Consider the following 23,019-nt stretch of genomic DNA (forward strand, 5'->3'; position numbering starts at 1 on the left):
ACATATGGAAATACCCAGATTGCCAGTTTTAAAATTAGTTTCCAATAATGAAACATTGAAAAGATAAAGTGTTAGTATGCTGCATATTTTTAGTAATACTCACAAGTATATCTTATACAATATAAGTCTTTTAAAATATATTATTTGCATACATTAGTGTTAATAGAAATCTGGCAAAAGCTTTCAAAGAAGATCTGATATAGGAAGCTTCTCACTTTATAGAGGAGCATCTTTAAATAAGAATTTCATTAGAAGCTACATAAGCACTTTTAAAACGTTTCATTGATGAAATGCTTCTTTTACTCTTAAGTTAATATTGTGAAACACCGGCTGACTTTTATGTCTTGGATTATTTACTTGAAAAACAAACATTTTCCTAATAGAATATGTCAGTAAGTGCACGATGAGTTGAGGAATTTTCCAGTTAATAAAAGCTAAACAAACATCTGAAATGTCCAGGAAATTAAGTGAAAACATCTTTTATTGCAATGGTTAAACTCTGACCAGTTGTACACATTATTTCCCACTTGAGAACAATTTTAGCCTTTATTTTGGAGTTATTCACAAAATCACTATTTAGGGATGTTTGACAACCCATTTGGGACATAATAAACATAACTATGTTAGTAGTTTAAGAGACAAATTATATTTTTATTTTGTTGTGTGTTTAAATAGTTTAAATACCAAATCAATTTGCACAGAGAAAGCCCATAATTAATTATCTATTTATAGATCACTTTTTACTGTAATTTCAAGTTTATTTATTATTCTGCTTCATAACGATGTACTGTTATTAAGAAAATACTGGTCTAGAAATTAGGAGACCCAAGTTTAGGTCCCAGATCTTTAACACTACTTCTTACCAATGGGTTACCTCCTCTATACAATGATTTCTTTGAGTTTTACTTTATTTTTGCTATTTCACTTCTGCCTTTTTCATTTTCATTATCTTGTCATGTTGGAGGCACTATATACATGTATAAAATACAGTGGAAATTTCAAACAAGGGCCATCCTTTCACTTGGGAGCTCCCTTCATATCATAAGGTTCATTACCATTGGCGGGGAATGAGTAATATAGACAATTTGGGACAGGTCTCCCAGCCTCTGCAAAGTGCACTTGTGTGCAGTAGCCACCGTTTTGTTTATTACTTACCAAGGTCCTGATACACATGCATGTGTTTCCCAACCTTCAAAGTCAGAACATTCTGACAAATACCCGTCTTGAAGACACTGACATAATAAAGCTATACTTCAATTGAAATCATCTACCCAGTAGCCTCTCACAAGCAAAATCTCAATGTGCGACATACCATATCCATCTCCTCTCCCCCTCCCCCTCCCTCTCCCCCTCCCCCTCCCTCTCCCTCTCCATTTGCCCAGGATTTCTTCATTTGATTGGAAGCTAAAAGTTTACAGACTTGAGTCTTCCCATCATTTCACTAAGATAATTTCACTGTGGCTGAGGTGGCATCGTTAAGATAGGAGTCTGAATTTCTCTTCCTCTAGTTCTGAGAGATTTCAGGAAAACCACCCAAACTTTCTGCACTGATTTCCTCATGTAAGGAAAACCCTTGCTGTAAGGGTTAAGCAGGGAATATTTATAAACATCAACTGGTACTTGAGCATTTCACTTGGCGACCAATAAACGGTAGACAATTATTGCTGTCGTATTATTAAATTATCAACTGCTGATTTGTTTGGATTCATCATACTTTCCAGGACTGCTGAAACTAAATGAGCTTTATGAAGTTATTTACTCCCGTGTTCCAATAAGATGAGTGAATTATCCTCCTGTGTGAGTTTCGAGTCAACCAGAGCTAACTCTCAATTAGAGCTGTGAGCTATAATTGCTTCCATGGTTGAGGCCATTTCGACCTCAGGGAATGAAAAGTTATATTTTCGAGGGCCCGTGAAAGCAGTGTTTGTGAATTCACCCCCGCCTCCTATTCATACCTGGGCTAAAACGAGCCGTGGCGTGGAGCGGCGTCTTCGGACGTTACATAAGCTTCCTTGTTGCTGCCACGTCGCCGCGGGGAACACGCAGGCCCATCTGAAAGGAGCCAAACAGCAGCCTCGACGGGCAGGAAACCCAGTGTTTACACATGACTCAGCAGGCTGAGGGCCTGAGGTGGCTCCTGACTGGGATTGCTTGTTCCTCGTCAATGGGAGCTGGCATCTTAAAGGACTTACTCTGCGTTAGCATGGCCAGCAGGACTGTCCTGAGGCTCTGTTCTCGCCTCCCCCCCCCCCCCAGGAAGCCCCCTTGCCCCTCTCCAGCCGGCTTTCCCGTCCTTCGGCCGTCCACACTAAGAGCTAACCAGCTTATAGTGGTGCATCAACATTTTCTCTGTATTTGCATTTTAACACACTGAAGAACTTAAAGCTAAAGATCTAAAGCCCTAGGCCCATGCAATTTTAAGTAATAGCCAGTGGGCTGAGAAGTTTTGAAATAGCAAAAAAAAATCCCCCCCAAAAAACACAGCTACGCCCTCTAGATTATGTATTCCCATTGGCCCTCAAGGGGCAAACATTCATTCCAGGAGGCAAAAATTTTAAGAAATCTTAACTCTTTTTACATACAGAGCAGAGATACACATATAATACATAAGCGGACATATGGTATAACTGTGGTATTAAAATTTAATGAGAGCGATTAAGAAAAAAATGTCACGAAGACCCCTTTGGGACACCATAATGAAAGAAAAGTTAAGAAACTGCCCCAGACCAGGGACGCTAGCAACCTGTAGAGTGCTAATTTTGCTGAATTGTTTCTAAATGTTTTCAGTATAAAGCAACTTATGTCTGACTTAGTACTTATATTTGAAACCAGTATTTATGTCCTAATAAGTCAAATGTGGTCATTTGTTGTACCTTTTACTCATTTTAGTTATAAGAGGAAATAGGGAGGAGACACTTGAGAACAAGATGTACTTGGATGTGAATTCCACCTCCCTCTCTTATTCTGTGACCCGTGGCAAATCACTTACCCTCTTTAAGCTTTAGTTTCCTTGTCTTTAGTTTACTTGGGCATCATAATGTTCACATGGTGAAGTTTCAGTATCTTAACAATTAGTTAAAATAATGTACATAAAACCTGATACTTGATAAGTGCGTGCCAATTAGTGCCAATTAGTGCGTGCCAACAATTCTATGTGTTGTGCCTTTTATGTCAGTTACTCTTTTTTAAAATTATATAGAAAAATAGGTTTAAATTTGGGAGATAAAAGTGTTATCATCTCTCTTACTTAGATATTCACCAACTTGCATGGAATTGTAGGCTAGAGAAATTAATTGAAAGGAAATAGTGAGAATCGGCCAGTATTTCAAACTTGAGAATTCATGTAGAATTGGGCAAATTTTAGTATCGATACAACTCCGTGGAAGGTTTTGTTTCCTTGAAAAGATTATATTCATATTCTCTCTCCCGCCTCCCCCCCTTTCTCTCTCCCTTAAGCAATTGTTCTGCTTTTGTGATAGACTATCAAAACTCTCGCCTGCCAACTTCGTGCCCAGGTTATTTTGCTTTCTTTGTAAGATTACGACACCTCTATGGATGAAAATTCAATGGAGAAGGAGGAGTGCTTTCATAATAAGGACAGTGATATGGCAAAATGGAATAGATGAGCAGCTCTGAAATGCATGATATATTCTCCCTGCCTTTTCAGTTTATCTTCTTTTTAGGTAATTTATCTCATCAACAGTATTTCTACTTTTGTGATACAAAAATCCTTTAATAACAATAGCCGTGAAGTAGTGTTCTCCATTCCAGAGTCTGGCTTTGTAACTCTTGGCTTTGACATGAGAAAGAAGTTTGAGGGCCTGAGTGAAAAGAATGCTGTAGGTAGGGAACACATTTATCCAACAGAAATAGACCACAATTAATGGAATTTAGAAAGCAGCAATGATACAGTTATTTAAGACTCTTTCTAGTTTTTAAGGGAGCTGAGAGAACAGAATTTCACAAGGTAGACAAACATCACATTTTAAAAGCATATGAGAAATCAAAGAGCCTCATTTGGAATAAAATATATTGGCTCAGATTCTGTTTCCATATGCTTTAAAAATCATACTCTAAGAGGATTTTGGAAGAAATTTTGTCTTTAAAAAACCATTAGGCTGCAAAGTTGGATTAAGAATACATATTTGCTAAATGACACCCTGGAAGTTCTGGTGCACAATAGGTATTCTCAGCTTCACAGAGAATTGTCTCAAGTCAATTACTGCCATTACAGTGGAAACAGCAGAGTTTTCAGAATGGTAGGAGACATATGTTTCAGCAGAATTGTTGAGATTTATAAGATAGCCCCTTTGAGGACTGACAAGTGAAGTAATTTCCTCAAACTTGAAATCTAAACATGTCATCACTAAGAGGTTAGAATAATTTTCACATAGTTGGAACCACAGCATCATGAGGAATTAATATGGTATTTTTCATCATCCCTATTTATTTCACTTAAAATAGCCAAAGTGATTTAACCATGATGTCTCACCTAGTAAAGTTTAAATTAGAACCAATCCAATACTTCTTTCCACTCATTCCCTATGCTTCCATCTGTTCCAGGTAGGGTGATAGGCTCCTGCCTACCTGTGCTGGAAGTTCATGTAATGCCCCCTACTCCATCCCTTAATAATATTTGCATTTCTAAGTCACCAAATGCAAGTTCTTCCTCTGTAGACCACTAGAAAATTAGTAGAGCCAGATCCATGACCTTTCTCTGTGGAAACTGTTTTTTCTCCTCTCACTCACATGCATTTCTCTGTTTCTTTCTATGGAAATATCCAAAACTAATTTGGAGAAACATTGTCAATTATTTTTCATCTTTTTAGAAAGATTAAAAGGGGCTTGGCAGAGGTGGGGAAGGCACTGACCAGTCTGAACTTGTTCACTAGCTGGGGTATTTCTGAAATGAGACAATGCTTGCCCCTGCTGGTCATGTTCATATTATCTTTGTCTTACACTCTCTTGAATCTGTCAGGGTACTTTCATGTGGTTGGAAGAAATAGAGATAGTTTGGCTTGATAAGCGACTTCTGCCTGATATGTTGGTTCTAAGTCTATACAAATTAAGAAGGACCTGAGCGTATCAGTCAAAGAGTTCTGATTGCACAAAGAGAGCATAATCAGGTGGGATTTTCAAAGAGAATTTAATAGAGAACCTTTATTCAGAGGTGTGGTAAGGTTTAGGGGAGTCAACAATAGATGTTAAGGTTCCTACTGACCCATTGTTGAAGAAGGGAGGTAATGGAGATTAAGTTTGGTAAGAGGTGAAATTGGAAGCTGAAAGGGGGACTACTCAATAGGAGCTGTTATCACAGAAAGATGCCACTGCCAGATTGCAGGCAAGGATGGAGACTGAAAGAAATACTCTACCTTCTCTCTTCTTCCCACAGAGAATGGGCAAAGAGTAGAGAAAGGATTTGGGAGCAGAGGGCAACCGGCATACATGGTTAACTGAACTCTTTTCTAAACATCTTCCCCACCGTATTTAATTTGAACAATAATTGATGGAAGTGTTCCTTTGGTGCATTGCATTCCTATATGTTTTCTTTATTATTGCAGACATTGATTGGCTTCTAAATTTTATTTTAACTCAGGATCCTTAGTGAAAATGTTAATTGTTGTGATGTGTAGTGGTAATACACATGGTCTAGTGAGAGATTATGAGGTTTGCTCTTAAAATATATGGGCCTGTCTTGTCATGCTTTTGGATTTTTGACCGTGCTTTTTTATGGCCTACTGGTGCTCCATGACATCTGCTGGCATGTGTTATAGCTGCCATGTGTATAGCAGCTCTAGTTCCTAGTTCTGAATTCAACTATTTTCTTTGCCCTATGCATTTAGAAAAGACTGTAGTCACTCTCCCGACACATTTTTATTAAGCATTTCTTATGCTCATTAAAGGCTCTGGGGATATCAAGGTGAGCAAAGCAGAAAAGGCTTCCATCCTCACGGAGTTTATGACAAATTTTATTTTTCCTCAACTAAGTCTTTGAGACCTCAGAGACTCTCTTAAGAATCTTTAATCTCTTAATGCTTTTGGGGAATGGGGAGGCACAAGTTCCGGTGCCTTGCTGAATTCTCAACTGTTGAGGTTACCAAATAAATAATGTGAGGTATTTGGTACTGTGTTTAGTGTCATTCACACATTCAACATGTGATTTCTGAGCATCTACTACATGCTAGTATATGTAGCAGTTGAAAAATTAGTAAAATATCTTAGTGTTCAGGGCACTGTTCATCTCATTGGGAAGCAGATATGCCAATAACTGCAATGGCAGGATGTCATGGGCTACGGGACTAGCGAATGATTGCATTGTTTTGGATGAAGATGACTATGAGAGCTGTGGTACTAACCATAATGCCCAGTTTCCTGGCTGCTCAGGCGAGCATGTTAAAGCCTCACTGTTAGCAATATGCGCTTTTATTTAACAGGCATCCCGTAAGTACTCACTCGTAAAAGCAGTGTTTCCCAGAATCCATTGGCACAAACTGTTCACCTCTTTGAAACACACATGAAACAGTTCCAAACACAGTGTTAACACTGTTTGGGGATAAACCACATGACTCTGAATTAGGGGGCTCAGTAGAAACTATGGTTTTATGGATCATTGAACTTATACTTTATACTAATAGTGTAGACTTGTACTCTGGAAAAATACTCATTGAAACTGTTAGAATAATGAAACTACATAACCATGAAAAAGTTGTTCTAATAGTGGTCGTTGCTGTTTGTGTATCTTAACAGTTGTAACTGTGGACTCTATAACTATTTATGAGGTCAGAGCCCTTGTCATGTTTGCAAATCAGTTCCTTACAATGCTTTATGTAAGTCAGGTTAGCTCATCCTTTGACATGTTGAAAAGGAAGCCAACAAGCCTCTTTTTAATCTAAGACTAGAACGTTTCCCTGGCAGTAGAGTTTGTGCATGCCCAGTGAGGCTCCACCTATTTTTCTAATAGAAAGAAGCACTCCTATGGAGTATATTCTTCATTTTTTCCTGACTCTCTTTTTCTTTATTATTTTTTATTTTTTGAGAAAAGTTGTTCCTGATAAAGCAAAGGAAAGCTAATATTAATAATATTCCATGAAGAGGACAATAGTTTTTAGGTTTAAGAAAATACCCACAGTGTTGGAGTTTAGGCCTTAGTGCTACTTTACCACCAGCCCAAACACGTGGTACCATGCTGGCGGGTTAGTGCTCAGACCTTGGAGACCTCTGCAGAGCAAGGTTCAGATCCTCCTGTATCAACTTAGAGGTCACATTGGGAGTTCTCATGAAAAAATCATTCTTAGTTTCAGAGGCTTCTTACTGGGATTTTGTTTTTGTATTTATTTATTTATTTATTTATTTGTAGTGAAAGAGGTTGAACGGTTTTTGTGCTATATAATATAATGTGTCCATGAGGCTGGAAAAGAGTATACACTAATTTTTATATTGTATGTTAGCTTATATTTTAAAATAATATGCTTGGTGTGCTTTTTCTTTTAATCTTCCATACATATTTTTAGGTGAAAACCTCTAGATATTTAGCAATATATACAAATATTAATTTAAAGCACAACAGATATCATATTTTCCCTGTGTTTCCAGACTTTTTGGATACCGTTAGTATATTTGTTAACTTTTTTTTTCTTCAGATTAACCATTAAATGTATTACTTTACACTTAGAGAACCTTCACCTGAATATACATTATTGAATATATTGTTTTAAAATGTTCAGTTGATGTTACATTTTACACATTGTTGTAAAATGTCTAGTGGATTGAGTGCCCCACACCTGTCTAGTAACATAGGGAATGGTTTAGCTGTCATTCAGCCAAGCCTTGTGCTATGACTAATGGATTCTGTGTAACAATGTATAATGTTACGTAGATAACCACAAAAGACTTCTGTGTTTGGGCTTCTCACCTCCCCACCTTATCAATTCCCTTTTCTTCTACTTCTGATAAAGGCAATGAATTCTTCACTGTATATGAAATAAATGTGAGTTACTGATATAGCCAAATGACTGAAAAAGGCACACTTTCAAAATGACTGCTTGTCACGGGATTCCCCTTTCACCATAAACCCCGCAGCCCACGCACCAACCTCCAGCATGAGGATACCATGTCATCCTGTCAGCATTTCGCAATATCTGTTACCTTCATTTGTCTTCAGATACTCCCTATCTTGAAAATGTATGTCACCTCTCATATGTCCCTATTTTTTGTATGATTGCCCTTGAATTACATAAACCCTATTTATCAAGCAAAAGTTGTCCATAGACCAGTGTTTTAAACATGAGGCTTTGGTATAATGGAGCTACCTGTGAATCAGACTTTATTTCCTTTTCACACTGCAAATGTGCTTTCTTCCTCCAAAACATACTGCTTACACATAACCCTTAGAAGTGAAATCTCTCACTCTACTTCTTTAGTCTTCTAGAATCTTCATAGAGGACACTTTGTGTGTAATCCGTTCTCTCTGGGGAATGTTATAGACTATTGTAGAAGTTCACAGCTGTTTAGTGTTCTGTTCTCATATAGATGAAGTGTGATATGGGAATTTCGTATGCTGGACTCCAGGATGAGTTATGTCAGCCTGACCTGGAGGGCAGGCAGTCTTTCTCTGTCTAAAAGTCAAAGCTGTGGCACCTCACACTGATAACCAGGGAGAAAAAACATGTATAAAATTATAATACCTAAAAGTTTTCTGCTCCTAGATCAAGATTACCGCTTTGCTTATATCTATGATTATATATTAATAGTATGTTAAATAGTATATTCTTTTACATAATAGCTCTTTGAAATCTTCTCCACAAAGGGAACATTCTTGGCCATTCTAAACAAACTCAGTACCACATACCTACTAACCTAATTGTAACCTGTTTATCTGTGACATTTAAACAAGGAGCAATTTTTGTAATGTACTTGCAGATTATGATTTTAATTTAAAATATTGGAATATATTTTATTACACCTAATACAGTGCCAGATCCATAGGCTCCAAGGTCTTAGGGTGTCATAGGGAGCAAGTCAGGGAGGTTTATTTCTGGGCCCTGGGCTGCCTCAGACTGTCAGCAGGAGTTCATTTATCCATTCATTTATTCAGTGATATTTATTGAATACCTCTTGTGCTCAGCATACTGTTAAGCATGTAATAAGCTACAGAGTAGAATGTCTGGTTATGTTTTTAAAAAATCACTTTGGTAGAGTTGTGGAGAATGGAATACAGGAGGGGGAGACACAGGCAGGAGAGCAGGCCAGAAAGCATTGCAGCATTCAGGGGGAAGATGCTGACATGAAGCGAAGGCAGTGGGAGGAAACGGAGGGAACAGGTTAGACCCAATGTGGTTTTTAAGCCTCCAAAGGTTATGATCCCCTTAATAATCAAATGAAAACCTTTGATCTCCTCCACAGAGAGCTCAATGCACATGGGTGTGTATACAAGTACAGTTGCACAAGACCCATCTTCATGGTCCCCTTCCAGAAGGTGGGGCACAGGTCTAGGACCCTACAGTTTGTCTCTTGAAATTATAAGCTAAGGTACAGTTGCAAACAAATGCTGGCTTTCATTTAAAACAATAATACCTGGTAGACATCATCAAGGTCTCAGAAATGAAACAGTAAATGTACCTTAGTCTGTATAAAGAGATTTAGAGAAATATGTTCTCTTTCCCTTTGTTTTGCCTCTAGGAAAAAAAAACCTAACTGCTTGGGGAAGATTGAAGAAAAACAAAAGTAAACGAGGTGACATCTAATTGGCAATAGCTAGACTGATTGAAAAGAATGGGATAACATTGTTTTTTTTCAGGCTGGAAAAACAAAGGAATGTGATTGAAGACTGTAAAATTTTGTAGCATATGAATGGGACCAAACACACGTGTTCATAAAATCCCTTAAAAGCACCACAGAGTTCTAAAGAGGCAAATAAAATGTAATAGATAAAAGCAATTACTTTTTCCTGCAGTAATCCCATTATGGGAATTGTTGCCACGATAGGTGGTACAGACCTCTAAAGTAAAGAGATTCAAAGAGGATTTCAGAAAACTCATGTTTAATAGAGCTATAATGAAAGGTAAAGGAAAATATATCTTTTGAGAGATAAAGTGCATTCATAATTTTTGAACTAGAAACTAGAGAATTTTGGACCAAATAACCCATGAGTTTGACCTAAGGTGGTGACCAGCATATCATTTTGTTCACAAATAAAAAGTAAAAGCTTCAATTAGAATCAAGCTAACATTAAAATTTTATTTAAAATGTTTTTCCTAGTAGTAGTTGTGTGTTTTTTCAGTTTACCAACCACAATATCAAATAGGACCTCCTGAGTTTTCTTGATCGATTCAGTGTTTACCCTAAGTTCATTCAGAGAGGTGATTGTCTGCATTTCCACCATCTCCCTAGCAATACACTCTCCCCATTTAGCAAATCTTGGATCATTATTTTCAAATCGAACCTCATATCTCCAATTTTAATTTACTTTTTACTCTGATCAATTTTAAACCACATCAAATTGCAGAAATAGTACAAGGAACACTCATATACTCCCCTCACCTAACTTTAGTAAATACTAATTTTTCCACACTTGCATTAGCTCTCTTACTCTCTAATGTATATAGAATATTGATTTATGTTCAGACATTTATATATCATTAATATACATCTATGTATATTACTCATGCTGAAGCATTTGAGAATTATTACAGACATCAAGACACCACGCCTAAATAATTCAGCATGGATATTCTAAGAACCAGAATATTCTTTGCAAAATGCCAGGATCGTACCGATAGGGCAATATTGATAAAAGAACTATTATATAACAAGCATTCTCATATTTCCCCATTGTCCCAATAATATCATTTATAGTAACTTTCTTCTTTTCAATCTGGGATCCAAGCCAGGAAGATTATACATCCTGTTAGTTGTCATCTCTCTTTAGTTTCCTTTAAGTTTAACCAGTTTCCAGCTTTGTTTTTGTTTTGTGTGTGTGTGTGTGTGTTTGGTGGTATTGCTGTTTTTCATAATGTTGATATTTTTGAAAAGTTCAGAGTAGTAGTTTTTCAGAATGCCCTTCATTTCGGGTCTGTTTCCCCCCAGCGGACTCCGTGAGCGTTTGGGGGGCACCTGCGCGGGCAGTGCTGCGCCCTTCCCAGTGTCCTCGGGACACGCAGGGTGGGGAATGATTGTGCTCTGTTACCGGTGATGTTAAGGTAAATGTAATTTCCACATGATTTTTCCATTGTAAAGCAGTTTTTTTCCCTTTTAAATTCAAATCTAGTCTGTGTATGGTAGGACAGCGACACTGTAGCGGTGTGATTTCCCTGTCCCCTGGCATTTGTCCCTGGTGGCTTTAGTACTGTTGATGGTTCTTACCTGAACTCGCTGTTTTTGTGCGGCCGGAAGACTCTGGTTTACTGTTTCTGTCATTACTGTCACATTTAGTGGCTGACTTGCTTGCTACTTCTTCCCCTCCTTCTCCCCTTAAAAATTTTTTTTACTATCACTATGTATTTATGAATACACTTTTCAGTTCAGTGGTGTTATAATCTGTTTTCCTCAGTATCTTTTTGATGCTCAAATTGTACCAGATTTGGCAAGTTGGGCCTTTCAGAGCTGGCTCCTGCTTCTCTTTGATGTGCCCTCGCCAGGCTGTGCCCATAGTCTGGGCCACATCCAGATGTTCAGGCCACCTTGGACTTTCCTGCCCCAGGAGGCCGAGGCCTAAAACCGGGATCTGAACACTAGGTTTGCTCAACACTACCACCAGCTTCGTTCCAGCATCATCCTCTCCTTCTCCCATCTCCTACTTGGATTTCTCTTCTTTCAAGTTAGAATCCCCATACCCCACAATATCAATATGCGTATTTACTTATTTCCTCGGTCCTACAATGCACACAAAGTAGCTTCAGACCTGCCACACCAATACCGCCACCAACAACAATCTTACTGTGTCAGGTTCATGGTTTCCTATAATTTCTTTTGTCTTCAGGATATATGTCTCTCCATATATAGTCAGAATATTTTTAAAAAATGTTTATATGTGAATTAATTCTTTTTTTTCCCCTTTTCTAATCAGTTTGATATAGGTTTAGGTTTACTTTTTAAAAAATATAATTGACTTAAGAATTTATTTTCTAATGTTAATTGAATCTAATTTCGAGTATGCAAAAACTACTGTTTTTAAATGCTAAGAAATCTGTTACGTTACTAACATGAAAAATCCAGTGTCGTCATCATCTGCAAGATTTGCTTAGAAAGAGAAGGAAAGCATCAACATTTTTCCTTGTACTAATAAAGAGTTAACCTTTTATTACCACTCCAAGTTCAGGATCAAGAGTTTGTTCAGGCACACTTATACTGCAAGGCAGTGTAGAGCAGGAGATAACAAACTGTCCCTGGAGTCAGACTGCCTGAGGGCACACTGGTCAGCCAGGTCAGATTGCCTGTGTTTTTGCTCTCATTCTCCTCATGTGTAAACTCGGGGTACTGCAAAGTTTAACATGTGCACCTAGCTCAGTGCCTGGAGGATAGGAAGTGCAAACTGAGTCAGACCTGTGGTTTTGGTGGTCCTGCTGGTGATGCTGGTGCTAAATTTTACTGGTGCATTCTGGATATCCACGGTTTCTCATTTTAAAGGCTTATTTTCTTAGTAACAAGGTTGTTTGTTGGTTTTGTTGGTTTTGCTTTTGTCTTCTGTCTTTTTCTCTCAGTACTTTTGATACACGAGGAAAAGTTACGGCTTAGTTAGAAGTTCTGGCATTGAGAACGACCTTGTCCTTGTTTTGAAGCATCTGAAAAATAAAAATAAAAATTCCTCCTGCAAAACCCTGGTCAGTTGCTGCTGCCGGTCCTGGGCAGACTGTCTGCCAGGATGCCGAGCATTGCTGTTGCTGTAGTCACCGCGGCATGTGCCCGAGATCTCCAGGCTGGGAACTAGGTAGGAAAGTCTGTATTATATCTAATAATAGCTCTGGAAGTTTTCCTGAAATGCTTGCTGGTGACTCCCAGGCTTGACAGACACAGGACACTGGAGCTCATAGTATGTGGTTCTCATTCTTGCTAGGACTATCCAAAATAATAGCTATACATTTGCTACGACTATTTTATGTTTTCACTTGTACTCAGGTTCTGCCAAGAGTGGTTAGATATATTTATATAGGTGTCCTGTATTTTTAATCCACAGCTTCTTATAAACTATGGATTCATATAAACTATTGATTCCACCAGTAAAGAGTTTGAATAAAAGAAAAATTTTAATCCACAGCCTCTTATAAACTATGGATTCATATAAACTATTGATTCCACCAGTAAAGAGTCTGGCGCTATTACTCTTTCAAGATAGTGCGAACTCAGGATGCTTTTGCGTTCAGGTGGAGGGTTTGGGGACCACTGGCTATTGTCTGCATGCACTGGAGGCACCGAGGATGGGGCCAGAGTCAAAGGGTAGCTACATACACATTCTGGAAGCTGGAAAACAGTTCCCAAAAGAAAGGTTAAAGTGTTTTGATTAACAACTCGGGAAAGGAAAGACTGAGCAGGAGGGGATGGTTCTCTCCTGGAACAGAGACTTACTGTGGAACTTCAAGTCAGGGCCCCACACTTGCATGGGCCCTTCCAAGGCCCTGGGGGGTCTGCCCAGTGTGTCCAAGTGGTGGTATGCTTTTGTAATATTTGCTAAAGTAATTTAACCTCACTTGGGGAAGACCACTGCTTCCTTCTACTCCAACTTCCCTCCATCTCACTTTCCTCACTTTGAGTGGAGTTGGAGATAGCCTAGGGCATAGAGGACAGAGGGTTGGAGATATATTTATTCTGGGTTCAGTGGGCTCCATATGGGTCTGCAGTTGCTTCTGTGTGTAATTAGGTTATTACCAGCCTCCCCAGGGAAGGACGGGCTTCTGGTCCTGGCATATACTCAGCTGACTCACCGAGCAGGGCCAGGGGCCATGTTGAGTATGACTGTGCCCTATAGTACCCAGCCCTGGAAGTATATAGGCAGCTCGGGAGAAATAACAATTGAAATATACAGAACCAGAAGCTCATCTGTGTAAAACTTCTTTCAGTCATCAGACATGTAAACTCGTAACTGGATGATTTAGTTCTGATTGGTCCCTAGTCACAATACAAGTTCTTGCCTATCAGAAGTATACTAGATAATATACTGGTGCGTAGAGTTATAAACACATCATACATTTTTCCTTTTTAAAATGGGAATTGCTTAAAACAGAATTTACCAAAATTCCTGAAAAAGACACACACCATAGTAATCTTATAGGTAAGAGCATGTTTGTGTATTAAGTCATAAGTTTTTAAGCACTCCAACTTTCAAAAATTAAAGGACAGCCTGGGCAGCCAGGCTAGAGGAAAGACTGAATTATCTTTCTGATATCGCTATAGAATGAGATCACAAAATCATTATTATATGAAAAGTGATCAAAGAGTAGGCAACCAAACAATATAGGAGTAAATTAATAAAAATATATTATCTTTTGTATTTTCTGATTTTCATTGTATTTTTAAGCTTTTTTTCACATTTGTAATTTGCAGTGATTTTTTTTCTTCACCCTAAGTAAATATTCACTTTCTTGTCTAATTTTGTATTTATAATTTCATATTCATTTTCTAAAAGAGCTTCCTCCCAATTGTTTAGACTTCAGGTCCCACAAAGTCTGGGCCTGCCCAATCCTCTACTAATATATAAAGCACATGTACAATATAGTCTTGTAGATAGTCTCCCATTCACATGCTTGAGACAATCAGTAATGAGTTGGGTTATAGTAAAGATTATATTGTATACATTTAACCTGGTAGATCCTGTAATAAGATGGCAGCTTTTGCTCTAAGAAATACAATTTCAGAAGCTAGTTGCCAGTTCTTTGTACCTCATCTGTATTTGCTGAGTGCTCAGAGTGTTCTGTTTGAGAACCTCTCCTGAGTGAGACAGCGTTATCTAAATGGTAGAAAAGAACCACTTGTCACAGCAAGAAATCAGGATCCTCAAAAAAATGTTTGTTTCTAGAGGGGCAGGAAATGTGCAAGAATCTGGGATATACTAGAAAGCAAGGAAGCTATCAAAAACCATGGGGTCGCAACAGAAAGATATACAAACTAATTTGAAAGAATAAAAAAAATGACTGAAATGTATTGAAACACATGAAATATATTCAAGTCCATAAAAATCCATGATTGCAAAATAATGAAAAAAAGTAAAAACCAAAAACCTCTTTGATCACTTTTGAAGGAGAGGAGGGCATAAATTCATTCTAAAAATTGGTTGATAAAGGTAAAGAAATAAACATTTATTCTGCCTTTCCTGAAAAAAAACTGTAATTCAGGTTAACCAAATAGTTGATAAGAAAAATGTCTGCTGTATAAAAGAATTCCAGCCAATAAGTGCAGAAGGAATTAAAGAACTAAACTATCATTGTTTTGCAGCCACTATTGAAATAATGAATCTAGGAAGTGATTATTGATCCTTCCCAAACCATTTGGTGAAAGGTTGATGTGGGATCTTTGTAAGAGATGCATTAGGCTGGAAACACCAAAACCCACTAATTCCAAAAATAGAAACAGCAGATATTATATACCTTCTAATGTGATGCAGTAGCAGGTACACAATCCCACCCATGAAATATACTTGTCAAGAAGTAGAACACAGATCTGCTCAAGCCTCTATGTCTGCCAATTTTCAAGAAATACAGAAGAAAGAGAAACATGTCATATGATACCATGGAATCCAATCAGCAAAATCCACAATGTAAGGTATTCTATGGAACAAGACCTCAATTTCTTCTATAAACTAATGGCAAGAGGAAAATAAGAGGGGGAGGGATTATAAAAAATAAATTAACATATTAAGATAAATTAATATTTAAGAGACATTTTATCCAAATGTGGTATATGGACTTTGATTCTTGATTTGCACAAAGCAACTTTGTAAAGACAGCTTTGAGGCAAGTGGGAAAAGTTGAATATGAGCAGAATATTAGATGATACTAAGGAATTGCTGATAATTTTAAAGTATGATAATAGTGTTATAATGTTTTAAAAATGAGCTTATCTCTGAGAGATACAAGCTGATATATTTACAAATAAAATGAACTAATATCTGATATTTGCTTAAAAATCTGAGAAGGAAAAGAGTGTTTGGGGAGTATAAATGAAATAAGGTTAGCATATGTTGATAATTATTAAATTTGGTTGATGGAGACATGGGGATTATTATATTATTGCAAATACTCTTAGATAACTCTGAAGTTTTCCTTCATGGTAAGGCAAAGGTACACAGGAAGTAAATGTGGGGAGCACATATTGAAAGATTTTATTCCTACACTCTTGTTATTATGTTTTTGAAAATGAGGGGGAAAAAACCATTAGAAACATCCAGTCGTGACATTTGTGAAATATTAAATACAAATGTTATGCATAAGTAGTGGTGTGCTGGTAAATGACTCTCTGAAGAAGCCCTGACTTGTAATGTTTTCCATTTGCACAGTATTTATACTCCACTGTGGCGGATTCCAACCTACTGATGTGACGTTACTGACTGTGGAGTTGGGAAGAACTGGGCACCATCCGCCCTTTTGTTGGCCTGTAGAGCAGCTGCAGTCCACTGCTGGGAGAGATGACAGACACACTAGGTTTTGGAGTCAGACTCTGGGTCAGATCCTAACTCTAATATTCATTCCATGCCCTTAATCAACTTACTTAGTTTTACTGAGCCTTAGCTTCCCCTCTGTAAAATGGAGATAATAATTCCTACTGCATTAAGTTATAAGGATTACATGAAATCACACATGTAATAAATGACCTACTATGGTTCCATTTACATAGTGAGTGATCTTCATGCTAATATCCTTTCTTCTCTTCAAGTTAAAATAGAAGAGAGAACTCTTGGTTAAGGGTGGTTTCAGAGTTTCAAAAGAAAGGAATGGGGCTGATCATCTTTTCAGAGGGCTTCCTGCCCAGAATTTCTATAATTAGTTAAAATTGCAGGTTTCAGGCACAGTCACAAACCTGCCAGAAGCTCACGAAGCTCTAATTGGTTGGATATTAATAGGTAGACTGGGAAGTGATATGATTGTGGCTAGAACAGAACTATCTGTTAAAGGTGGGGTTTCTGTCCATGGGATCTGGCACTGCAAATACACAGTAAGAATTAAGTATTATCCTAGAGTTGGCATGGTGAAATGCCTAGGACATACTTAATCTTCTCCTAGGAAATGTTAAGACTCAGCTGAAATGTTTCTGGCATGAATAAGCCTAAAGGTTATGATGGCAAGTTGGAAATGTTTCCATTCACAATTTCGACTTTTGTTTGAACAGAGTTATTAATAATAGTAGCGTTTTACTTTCCAAATTTTTGTTTAAGTTGGGTGATTAACCGTGATATCAGTTAATGTAAGACGGTTTTTTTTCCTTTGTTTTTTTTTTTCCCCCCTGAACAATGTATTTTTTTCTGTATAGAAATCTAAAATTAAGGTCATTACTGATTTATAATAATGCAGTTTTCAGAATTAATTGTACACATACATAAATATATTTTTAAAGTTCATTGTAACCAAGGCTTTTAGAGAGAAGCTCAATTGTAAGTTAAGTCCTTATTTAGAATCTGGAGACACTGATACTGAAGGCATTCGAAATTTGATTTATGTGTGTGGGTTGACGTGTGCCTACTGGGAACTTGGGGGTGTATTTCCCCTTCTGAGGGAGAGTTCCATGAATCATAACTCTACATATTTTGGATTTCTGAGCAAATACTTAGGAGATAAGAAGCAGTACAGTGTATCCTCCATTCGAAGTTGGCCCAATGCCTTTGATTTGAAAAGAATAATTTTCCTTCAGAAAATTAAAACATTTACCCCTTGGAAATTAGAACTTCCTGTTTCCTTAACGCTATTTATACTTAATTTAATTTAGCAGGTCATAATGAGAATGTTTTAAGAAATGAAATGGAACAGAACAGAGAAGAAAATAGAACGTGTCACACATAGAAAGGATCGGTAATGTTCGGTGAAACATGTTTCAGTTTGTGTATGTATGTGTGTGTGTACATTCTCAGTTGTGAAGTAAAATTTGTCACTGAGCCCATTAAAATAAATAGAAATTTTAAGATGCTTTAAAACGTGCAATAAAAAAAGTCCATGAAAAGAAAACAACTCTCCCATTTGTGGTACATATCAAAATGATACCTGAATTAAGAAATCATCTTGGAATGTTGTTGTTTTGTAGATTTTTTTTATTGGTTTTTAGAGAAAGAGGAAAGGAGAGGGAGAGGGAGAGAGAGAGTAACATCAATTGGCTGCCTCCTGTATGCCCCTGCCTGGGCATCAAGCCTGCAACTTGGGCATGTGACCTGCCCGGAATAGGACTGGCGACCGTGCTTGGGGTGATGCTCAACCACTGAGCCACACGGACAGGGCTGGAATGTTGTTGTTTTAAACAAAATCGCCCTGGATTTAGAGGAGAGTGGAGGAAGTTGTGAGGACAGCACATCCATTAGGAGAGGGGATTTGCACTCTTAAGAAGAGGTAAAGCACCTTCTGTCTGTTTTAATTCCTTTCTTAAGCAGGAAGAATACTATTTGGCATGTGTGTGTGTGTGTGTAGTATCTATATTATAGTATAGTGTATTTATTATATTCGTATGTATCAGCTCTATTAGCTCAATTCGATTTCAATGGTTTTGGGGTTAGGAGCTTTGCCTTATGCTCTCTTATCTTCTCACCCATCACGTGCCTTGCACACACGGTACTATGAGCTTACTAAGTAATTACTGTTAATAGTGGTAATGACTAAAGCTCATCCTAGCATACTACTTTCACCACATTTATTCATATATTCATATATTTATTCATATTGCACCTTCCACAAAGGACTTACACAACTTAAGGCATGAATAAATAAGAAATAATGGCTGAATTATAAATAAGAAATCATGACATATGTGTAAACATGCACCTATCTAAATATATATTTATACACACACTGTCTTTATAATCAGGCAATAAGCTTCTTCACAGTTCTTTCTTGGAGCCTCTTTCTTGCATCTATACTTCTCAGTAGGCAAAGAAATAGCCTCACAATCGCTCCTGAGGAAACTGTGGGGATGGATTTTATTTCTGTTATTTATGACATCACATTCATCTGGTTGTTGGTGCTTATATTTTAAATGGAATAATTGAAAAGGAATCTAAATGTTTGGGAACTTAGCATGTGTCTGCCCTCTGAGGGCTCCCAGGGGAGCCTGGATAATGACGGTAACGCACAAACTGGCCTTTGTCGGCGCCAGCTGTGTAAGCTGGACCGTCACCAGGCGCTCTGCCAGCCACCCAGCCTTGACACAGCTGCTGCCCTTCCAGGGTGCAGGCCAGTCTGCTTTCCGTCTCTTGTGAGTTGACAATGCCAGTTACAGAGAATCATGCAAGACCACTCTGGTGTGGCAGTTAGACAAGTGGGGACATGGAAAGATTATCCAACTAGTTGCGATTAAAAATTCTTATATATAGCTTAAAATAACACAAGATTCTGAAAATGCAGAATAAGAACATACATAACTCCTGCAAGATTCTAAAATATAGAGTTGGAACCAAAATAACTTCTTTAAATCTTCCTTGGAGGATGCCCTCCTAAATCATTCTAGCCCAAACTTAGAAAATAGGTTTATTTTTAACTTTGGTACCTCTCTGAACTATTCCAGGGAGGTTTTCATGGGGATTTTCCAGTGTCATTATATGCCACAAAGTATATGCTGCAAAAGTTGGATTTCATCTTCATGTCCTTGAAGATAAATCCAGGACACTCCGTGGGCTCACTGTTTACACCAGCCGAAGCTAGGCTGAAGGATGTCAGATGATGCATCTGATGGCGATGACCCTGACCAAGTTCAGGGATGGACTATTATGTTACATTTTTATTAATTGTTAGGAGATCTCATTCATTCCTAGCTATGGGTCTCTGAGCCCTTACTAATTTGCATAAATGCTCAGAACCATGGTAATTTTTTCATTTTATTTCAGCATATTTTGTGATAAGAGGAAAAAAAGAATTACATTTTTAATAAGCAAATGTTGGCTCAACTGATGAGCTGTAACTTGTAACCATAAAGTTATAGCTTAGTGTAACAGTGGAGAAGCTAAAATTCCTGATAATTTAGTGGCTTCAATCTTTCTCATATATAATTTTATAGTTCTGTAAGATTCAGAGAGGCTAAATTCACATCATTTTGTTAGATTGAGAGTAACATTTATCATGAAGCAAGTCTTCCAATATTTCCATCAGTGGCCTAACAGGAGACAGTAGGTTTTTCTTTTATTTCCAAAGTGATTTCTGGATTTTCAGGTTCACTGAAAAATGAGATGGAGGATGTCAATTGGAGGGGATCCATTGTCTCCAAAACACAACCCCAGAGGGGAAACTGAGGAGCAGAACTCCACATGGGGCCCTGTTCCTCGGCTGCCCTTTCTCCTGGCCCTGCTATAGCTCCCTTCCTCTTCATTGGAAGGAAGTAAAGGAAGGCAGGCGAGGAGGAAGGGAACTGGCAGTGGTGTCGCGGAACCAGCTCTCGCTGGCTTGGGAGAGCCAATTGTGTGTGTCTCTTCCCACACTTACATTAACTAACACGGTGACAGCTTAATATCAGCTATGGTGGGAATATTTCCACCATGAAAATTTGGCAGTGCCACAGATCAGGGCTCCCTCTCCCTCAGAGCGAGGTTGTTAACATTTATTAACATTCCACTGGTGATCTGTTGAAAAGAACATTGTGTGTCACAACCTTACCATTTTTCTGACTTGTCAGTGTAGGTGAAATTTCTAAACACCTTGACTATAGCCTGCCTTATCCAAACCTTTGTGTATTATAGATATGTAGAGTTGGGATAGGTTCTCTATTTAACAGTTACTCAGGATGCATTTGTTTCCTGTGTAATTTTCCCTTGTTAGATTTCTCAATGCAGTGTTATCTTTTCAACTCCCCTCCCTTTTTTTACCCCCTTCTTTATCATCCTGTCTTGATTATTTAATCTTCTCTTAGACTCTGACATTTTATGAAGAAGTATTCATATGCACATTATGAATGATCCAAGATTAGCATGATCCAAGGCATCAAAGAGTAGATAGACCCGATTCAGCACACACTAACTGAGTATCTCCTTTGTCTAAGACATTGTGCCACAGAAAGTGAGACACAGCACCTAGTCTCAATCAACATAAAATCTAAGGGGTAAATTAGACACGTACACAGTGCGGACTAATGTAGAGCATAATATGAAAGATGGTATTAGAAAAGAGTACAGAAAAATGCAAACTGGACCACAGTGACTAGAGATGATTTCCGACTGCAGAACTTAGAGAAGGCTTTATGGAGATGGAGCCATCTCAAATAGGTCTTAAAGAATTAGGATGCATATTATAACTCAACTCTATTTATAGTTTTTATGACTAGGTGACTATAAAGTTCACATTAAAATAGTTTGTGAGTTAATTCATACAGGGTGGGGCAAAAGTAGGTTTACAGTGTGAGTACATGAAACAGTTTATTCTTTTATTATTTATTAATTATTACATTATTTTCCATTCAAACAACTATAAACCTACTTTTGCCCCACCTCGTATTGTTTACTGATCTGCCAAAATTAGCTTATGGTCATGGGAAAAAGGGAAAACTTAACAAAAATAAGATTTAATGTCATAAATGTATGGAATTGCTGGATTCAGCAGATACCAATGCAAATGCTGCTCTCTGCTCACCTCCGTAGGTCATAATCAGAGCACCATTCACAGGGGTCCTTCATGAAAGCTTCCAGTTCCTGAGGACTGACTATGTGCCAGGCATCTCTACACATATAATAACAAAGACAAAACCAACAGAGTAAGGAAACTGATTCTATTCAGGCTATTGCAGTAGGGAGAGTCTCGGAGGCCTAACGACCAGAGGGTGTCTCTATAGAGTGGTTTCACTTTAGTCTTTTATGGGAAATAGTAGACAAGTTACAGGTGGGGGAATTTCCAGTTGGGATTTTGCACCCGGGGAAAATCTCAGGCAAGTGAACAGGAAATGTTTGCCTCTGTGTGTAGCTAGTTTCAAGGGAAAGAAGTTCTAATCCTCGCTCGTCACTCAGAACAGGAAGTTGACTAGTCAATATCTGAGCCTCACAGTCGCTCTGAAATACACTATTATCAGTGTTAATTTTTTAAAAAAAAATCAGAAACTGACATTCAAAAATGTTGAGAGACTTGCCAAGGCCTCATAGTAAACAACAGAACTAGAATTTCATCATATGTATTTCTGACTCTGAATCTCCTGATTATGCCGCAATACTCCCCTTGTGCTGAATGAATGCTTTAATAGTAATTTTTAAGGTTAATGGAACTTTTACTTATTTTCTATATGTATTTTTTATATACACTACCTAGTTTGGGAAGAGTACCTTCAAAGAACCAGGTTGAAATGTTTACAGTGAACAGAAGGCTGGCTTATAAGAAGAGTGTGTCTCCTTCCCCATAAATAAATCTACCTTTTAAGTAAATGAGTAGAGAAAAGTTGGGGATTGTATTCTATTGTCTTAATATTCAGTGATTGCTCTTGCTCTCAGTCGATAAGGTATCATTGTGGCTTTTTCACCTCTGCTCTGTGAGGTGGTAGAGGTTTGCAGGAGGTGCTCGGAGATCCTCAGAGGTACATGGCTAGAAGGGGGGACAGGACTGAAATCAGACAGAGCTTGACTACCTAGCTTCTGCCAAAGCTTTTGGATAGCCATGTTGAACATCAAAGTTTAAAAAAAAAAAAAAAAAAAAAAAAAGGTCACTAACGGTAATAAAAATGTGACCACTGATCTAGTTGACTAAATCATTTCCGTAAAACAAGTGCTGAATATATTTTGCCCCTGGAACCCCGTGAGTCCCTGATTTTACTGGCTGTTGCCGTGTCCATAGTGCCCTCGCTGTGCTTTTGATGGTCCCAGCGATGCCATGTTAAGGAGCACCTTGAAACGGTCATGCTTACAGCAGGGAACCCCAACCTGGCTGGCCT

The 23,019-nt window shown here is 38.0% G+C and overlaps 1 protein-coding gene across 3 annotated transcripts in view; it reads left to right on the top strand.

Annotated features, from left to right (window-relative positions):
• Positions 1-23,019, top strand: part of ZNF385B (zinc finger protein 385B) — a 306,355-nt gene that overhangs the window by 151,224 nt on the left and 132,112 nt on the right. The gene's annotated exons all lie outside the window — the stretch shown is intronic.

This window comes from Miniopterus schreibersii (genome assembly GCF_964146895.1).
Source record: "Miniopterus schreibersii genome assembly, chromosome: 7".
Lineage (NCBI taxonomy): Eukaryota > Metazoa > Chordata > Mammalia > Chiroptera > Miniopteridae > Miniopterus > Miniopterus schreibersii.